We start from the raw sequence: 7,399 nt of genomic DNA, 5'->3' as shown, positions 1-7,399 counted from the left end.
CATCCAGGTTGCTGCAAAATTCATGATTTTGTTCTTTTTTTATGGCTGCATAGTATTCCATCATGTATATGTACCACATATTTTAATCCAGTCTTCTTTTGACGGACAGCATGGTTGATTCCAGGTTCTTGCTATTGTGAATGAGGATGCGATAAACATATGTGTGCAGGTATCTTGTTTTTTTTTCTTCACTGTTCTCCAGTTTTATTATTTTTCAATTTTCCCAACACAAGAACTGTAATTCATTGTGAGATTTTTCAGTGCATTTCACAGCAAAAATGAACAAGGGAATCATTAAAATTGTACACAAACCAACTCTTTTTCTTATAATTTACAATTTGTTGAAAAAAAATTATTGTTTTGTTGTTCTCATCCTATTAACCTCTTTTACAGAACACAATTCATTAGAGCACAAAGTTTAAACTTCTTATGATGATGCAACAGACATAGCCATCTACAATGGCTGATAAACAGGTATATGTCACACACGCTGATTGGAAGACCATATCAGAAGAAACAGGGTAAGGCACCACTCTTGGAAAATTAAGTAGCTTGCAGTAACAAGTGTTGAGCACCATAATGAGGTGCTCAATAAATACTTGAATGAATGATGAAAGCCATAATTAGCACTATTCTTTTAATTGCCAGCAATTCTTCAACCTCAATAAAACACTTATTTAAAAAAAGATTTGTACCTGAATACAACTTTCTGATATCTTTTTTCCCAATGCCTTTTCATTTCATCTTTTTTCAGCATTTACATTTCCTTGAAAAGAAAACACAACCATATCTTACATGCACTCAATTATATATATAACTTCTGAATTACTGACATATATGAATAGAATCAATTGTTTTAATTTTTAAGTGAACAGAGGTAAAATAAAGTATTCTTATCCAAAGGGATAGTATAATACTGGATATTAACCTAGAAGTGAAAAAAAGGTAAGAAAAAAATAACGTTTTTTTAAAATATTTGCCATTTTCTTTAATGCCTTAGTTCTTGAGAAGGTCAAAATGTCATCGTATTGACATGAACAGATTTTTAAAAATTGTCTCTCAAGTGTAATATTTAATAAAACTAGGTATTGAAAAATGTTCTGAAATTTTTCAAGTCAATGTTGTTTTCAAGTATATTAAAATGCTCAGAAGAAAAAATTCTCCATGGTTATAATTCTAATCAATCTAAATCAATCTATAAATATACTTTTTAAAAGAGAGTTCCAACAGAGGGGGATCATGGATAAGTTCTTCAGACACAGGCACACAGTCTTTTTGAAGACATAGAACGCCTTGTTACCACAACCTGGTTGATTTGTTTATTAACACTGATTTCAGGCACAATGGCTGAATCCACTTCTGGGTCATCTTTCTCCTCCTCTTGGTTGGTTCATAAGAGTAGTGAATACTTCAGTTTTGGACAGAAAGCAAAACACAAACTCAGAAACAGAAACTTTGCTTTTCACTATAAAGAAACCAAAGTCACTGAGTTCTCATTGTTGTATGTATCTGCTGTCCCTGTACAAAATAGGGGATTCAAACTTAGCTTTAGGAGTGGGACCTAGATAAAAGATTAATCATCTAATAATTTGGGTACAAGGTTTTAAGATGGTATTGCTCACATGACATGAACAAGTTGGTGAGAGGTTCATCATGTCTCTTCAACACTTTGGTCTTGCTGCAGTACCATGGTGCCTAGTAGTACATTCATGATGAGCTAGTTTCAGTCTGCACAGTAAGAAGCAGATCACTCAGTGCAATGACTCCACTCTGAGAGGGTTTAGGGTAAACAGAAGAGCCTCACTGGTTGAGTCTTAGATAGCATGTGTCACTCTGCTGGTTGTGTCGCTGGAATTATTTTCCAGAGGGGTTTGTGATAAACCCAGCCATCTCCCTCTTTAATAAAATATTTGGTTTTCCAGGGTGTGCTAGTTTCAGTGCAATGCCTTTCTTCAGTCCTCTGATGCTCTTCCAGGGCACATTTATGCTCTGTGGCCTTGTCAATTTCGGATTCCCTCAGAGAATCTGTCACATCTTTCCACAATCGCCTGGACTCAAATGGGTCCTGCTTCTCCAGAGGTCTTACTCTTTTCCTCATCACTGCCAATTTAGTCAAGTCCACATACTTTGTCTCTCCATTGCTGTAAGTGAACTCTAGAACACTATTCCATTCCCCTTGCACTCGGCATACCACAGTGTTGGTGATGTTGTGCTTTACTTCAGCTGTAACCCAGTGCAGTTTACCACCATAAAATGGCTTAGAATGAAAAGTGTTGCTGGCTGAATATCCAGTTTTTGCACAGTTGACACCGACTTTTCCACCCAGTTCTACCCAAGGAACAGTCAAAATCAAGTGGGTATATGCACAAGGTAGAGAAAATGTATACTCTTCTCCATGCTCCAATAGACTGAGGACACCTTCTCCAACCATTGTCACGCCTATAGACATGCCTAAGAACTTGCTCTTAGTCCAGACATGTGCATTTACACACATCTTCTTCTCTGCACATTCTGCATAAAATCCTGAGACTGGAGGATGATGGGAAACCTGTTCAGCAACAAATCTGACTGTGTAACAGTCTGATCCCCCCGGCTTGAAGACTCCTCTGATAGAGAAGCATGATTTGTGACTGCCTGGGTGGAAGAGCTGCTAATAGCACTGCGTGCTACCTCACTTTTTGGCATCCTCCAGGAACAGTGAAATGTTTCTCCAATGATAGGACTGTATGGTTTCTTAGCAATGGCTCCCTTACGGCCTTCATGAAATGAGGTAAGGTAGTACTCAACAAAGCGAATCATTCTGTCCTCAGCTGTGGCTCCATTAGTGATGGCTATAAATAGGTCTGGATGGGACATAAAGTCTGCATACATTTCCAGTAAGGAACGCTTCTCTAGGACAAATGTAGGAAGCACCACTCTTGTTAAGTCCATGCCCAGCTTGAGCTGCAACAAGAGATGCAGGATGACACTGCGCTGCTCTTCTACAGCTCCCAGGTCATCCTCCTTGTTGTCACATGTATCCTCCATCTCATCATCTGCATTTATTTCTTCTGGTTCCCTTACTAATAGTCCAGATTCTGCCACAGACTGCTCTTCTGGGACTGCCACCGGCTTGCTCTGCTCAGTTGCAAAGGGCTGGTCAGCCCCATTTTTATAGTGGTTTGATAAAGGTATCTTTGGTTCCAACCACTCGATTGTCGCTCCTGAAGGCAATGAGCCCTTCTGATGTGATGCATGCTGCAACTGGAGAATATGAAAACAGTCATTTAAGCAGTTCATAGTCGCCATGGAAGTCACTTTGAGCATTAAGAGATCCTGGTCCAAGGAAGTAAGATGGCCAGAAGCAGAAAGGCATTCAATTCGTCTAATTAAGTCTCTTTGTTGTCCTTCAGCATGAGACATCATTTCTCTGACTTCCACAAGATGGTCTGGAGGTAAGTGAGCTCTTTTGCTCACTGATTGCAGTTTGGAATGTCCAACATTAAAAAAAGAAATGGCATTTTGACTTGGTCTCCTCTGGGATATAGGAGAATTACCACTAGATGCCGGTGAGAAGCTCCGTGACTTCAGAGGAGGATTATTCTTTCCAATAGCTTCAGTATGATGTTGTGTACAAATCTGAAGTCTGCTTACCCAGTGTTGTCGCTCTTTAGCATCTGTGGCTCTGAGTTTATACTGTTCCCCACTGGGAGCGTTTACAGTGAAGGTGTGAGAACCCGCATCACTGGGTGATATTACAGCGCCTGCAAGCTGCAAAGTACCTCTAGGTTTCTGATTTCTAGACTGTTCATTTACAAAGTACTCCAATAGCCCAGCTTCATTGTTTAAAACAAAAAACCTGTATTGTCACCCAGTGACAAGGTTGGTGTGCTTCATTAAATAACCATACACATTTTCCATGTGATCACTGTACTGCCAGCCTTTTGCACTGCCACCGTGGCTACTGCTACTGCTGCTGCTGCTGCTGCCACCCCCACAGCTGCTGTTGCTGCTGTTCTTGTTGTTCGGGGTCACCGCTGTGGCCAGGCCCTCCAGCTTTCCCTCGCTCTCTGAGACTTTCATTGTTGACACTGGTTCGACTCCCTGCATCTTAACGCCAAAGTCCATTTGTCCTTCTCGGGCGGGAGAGAACAACTCTGTAGTTTTGCAGGTGATTTTTTTTTTTTAAAGATCTGATATGAATGTGACCCCAGATACTAAATCAGACGGCGGCTGGAGTGGGAACCGTCAAACGGTCCAGGAAAGGAAAATACACATTTCCACCAAAGTGAAACTTTCAAGAGGGCAGGGGTAGCAAAGAGGACTGATATCCTTTAGATAGATGTACCTCCTTCCGGCAAAAGCAAGGAGGAAAAATCATCCGGCTCGAGGGCTTGGTGACATACTCAGAGGAGAAGGAGCGTGGGGAGCCTGGAGGGCTGGGTGAAGGACGGAAGACCACAGAGAGGGGACCCTGCGGCCTGACCTCCGGGCTGAGGGGCTGACCCGCCGTGCCCCCTCTTTTCCTCCAGCCGGTTCTCACGGGGAGGGTCCAGTCCAGCCCGCTGGGCCGTTCCCACCGCAGCCCCCAGGACACAGCCAGAGGCAGAGCGCGCAGCCCGGGAGGAGAGTCGACGAAAGAGGCCGCTGGGGGCGGGACGCTGGCTTCCAGCGCCGCCTCTCCTCGGATCAGAGGCGAACAGCTCGGAGCGACTTCGTCCAATGCCCCCGGCCCCTCGACTGGGGTCCCAGGAGCCGACGAGCCTCTCGCCCTCTCTCCGGACCCAAGCGTGAATGCCAGGGCCAGGGCCGCCGCCCCACCCACAGCCGCAGGTATCTTTTTTAAAGAGTGATTTGAGTTCTTCAGGGTATATTCCCAGTAGGTGGATTCCAGGGTCATATGGGAGGTCAATATTTAGAGCTTTTAGGAATCGCCATACTGTTTTCCACAGAGGTTGTACTAGTTTGCACTCCCACCAACAGTGTAGAAGTGTTCCCTTTTCGCCACACCCTCTCCAGCAGCTGTTATTTTTTGTTATTGATAATTGACATTCTGACTGGAGTTAGGTGGCATCTCAGTGTGGTTTTGATTTGCATCTCTCTGATGATTAGTGAGGTTGAACATTTTTTCATGTGTCTGTTGGTTGCTGGGATGTCTTCCTTTGAGAAGTGTCTGTTCATATCTTTTGCCCATTTTATAATGGGGTTGTTTTGTTTTTTCTTTTCAGCACGTTTGAGTTCCTTATAGATCCAAGATGTTAAGCCTTTGTCAGACCTGGAGTTGGCAAATACTTTTTCCCAGTCTGTGGGATGTCTCCCTGCTTTCTTGATGGTTTCTTTGGCTTTGCAGAAGCTTGTCAGTTTAATGAGGTCCCACTTGTCTATCTTATCTCTTATGGCCTGTGGGTTTCGGTTTTGTTCAGGAATTGGGTACCAGTTCCAATTTACATGAGGGTATGTCCATCATTTTCTAAGGTTCTTATGGTTTGAGGTTTCACATTTAGGTCTCTGACCCATTTAGAGTTAATTTTTGTGTATGGGGATAGATGGGGTCCTGTTTCAATCTTCTGCATGTGGTCAGCCAGTTTTCCCAGCACCATTTACTGAATAGGTTCTCCTCTCCCCAGTGGTAGGTGGTGGAGGCTTTGTTGAAGATGAGTTGGTTGAGAAATTGAGGTTTTCCTTCTGGAATCTCAGTCCTATTCCATTGGTCTATATGCCTGTTCCTGTACCAATACCAAGCTGTTTTGATTATTGTAGCTTTACAGTAAAGTTTGAAGTCTGGTAATGTGATACCACCTGATTTGTTTTTTTTTTTTTGCTGAGGATTGTTCTGGCTATTCTTGGTAGTTTGTGTTTCCATATGAATTCCTGTGTTGTTTTTTCTAGGTCTGAAAAGAATGTTGCTGGTAATTTGATGGGTATTGCATTAAATCTGTAGATTGCCTTAGGTAAGAAGGACATCTTCACAATGTTGATTCTTCCAGTCCATGAGCATGGGATATTTTTCCACTTATTTGTGTCATCTTTGATTTCTTTGAGCAATGTTTTGTAGTTTTCATTGTAAGGGTCTTTCACATTTCTGATTAGGAAGACACCAAGGTATTTCATTTTTTTGGTGGCTATTGCAAATGGCATTGTGGTTTTTATTTGGGTTTCTGTTTGTTTATTATTGGTGTAAAGAAATGCAATTGTCTTTTGCACATTTACGTTATATCCTGAGACTTTGCCAAAGTCCTTTATCAGTGTAAGGAGGTTTTTGACAGATTCTCTTGGGTTTTCAAGGTACACGATCATGTCATCTGCAAAGAGAGATAGCTTGACTTCCTCTTTTCCTATTTGAATACCCCTGATTGCCTTCTCTTGTCTGATTGCTCTAGCCAGGACTTCCAATACTATATTGAACAGGAGAGGTGAGAGTGGGCATCCTTGCCTTGTTCCAGTTTTCAGGGGAAATGGTTCCAGTTTTTGTCCATTTAGGAGTATGCAGGCTGTGGGTTTCTCATAGATGGCTTTTACTATTTTGAGGTATGTTCCCCATATGCCTAGCTGTTCGAGAGTTTTTATCAAAAAGGGGTGCTGGATTTTATCAAAAGCTTTTTCTGCATCTAATGATATAATCATGTGGTTTTTGTTTTGACATCTGTTGATGTATTTAATTACATTTATGGTTTTACAAATGTTGAACCAGCCTTGCATCCCAGGGATGAAGCTTACTTAGTCATGATGGATGATTTTTGAGATGTGCTGTTGAATCCGGTTCGCTAGGATCTTGTTGAGAATTTTAGCATCTATGTTCATCAAAGATATTGGCCTGTAATTTTCTTTCCTTGTTGGGTCTTTACCTGGCTTGGGTATCAATGTGATGTTAGCTTCATAAAATGATTTGGGGAGAGTTCCGTCTTTCTCAATCTCCTGGAATACCTTCAGTAGGATTGTTATAAGCTCCTCCTTAAATGTCTTGTAGAATTCTGCTGGAAAGCCATCTGGTCCAGGGCTTTTTTTTGTAGGTAGTTTTCTTATTATGTAGTCAATTTCCTTGATTGTTATTGGTCTATTTAGGGTCTCAATTTCTTCTTGTTTCAACCTAGGTAGGTTGTGTGATGACAGAAAGTCCTCCATTTCTGAAAGGTTTTCAAGTTTGTTTCCATACAAGTATACGTAGTAGTCTCTAATGATCTTTTGTATTTCTTCAGGGTCAGATGTGACTTCATCTTTTGTGTTTCTGATTGTGTTTATTTGGGCTTTTTCTCTCTTTTTCTTGGTCAGTCTAGCTAGGAGACCATTGATATTATTTATCCTTTCAAAGAACCAGCTTTTTGTTTCATTGATTTTTTGTATTATCTTTTTGTCTTCTATGTCCTGGATTTGGCTTTTATTTTGGTGATCTGGATTCTTCTGCTGAAATTAGGGTTTTTGT

The 7,399-nt window shown here is 41.5% G+C and overlaps 1 pseudogene across 1 annotated transcript; it reads right to left on the bottom strand.

Moving 5' to 3' along the window:
* Window positions 1–838: 838 nt before the first annotated feature.
* On the bottom strand, window positions 839–4,107 carry LOC103261138 (annotated as a pseudogene). Its single transcript, XR_002482006.1, has one exon. The product of XR_002482006.1 is annotated as an oxysterol-binding protein-related protein 11 pseudogene (transcript).
* Window positions 4,108–7,399: the final 3,292 nt, after the last annotated feature.

This window comes from Carlito syrichta, unplaced genomic scaffold (genome assembly GCF_000164805.1).
Source record: "Carlito syrichta isolate Samal-C Ts95f unplaced genomic scaffold, Tarsius_syrichta-2.0.1 Scaffold303623, whole genome shotgun sequence".
Taxonomy (NCBI): Eukaryota; Metazoa; Chordata; class Mammalia; order Primates; family Tarsiidae; genus Carlito; species Carlito syrichta.
This window is presented reverse-complemented; position numbering and strand designations above follow the sequence as displayed.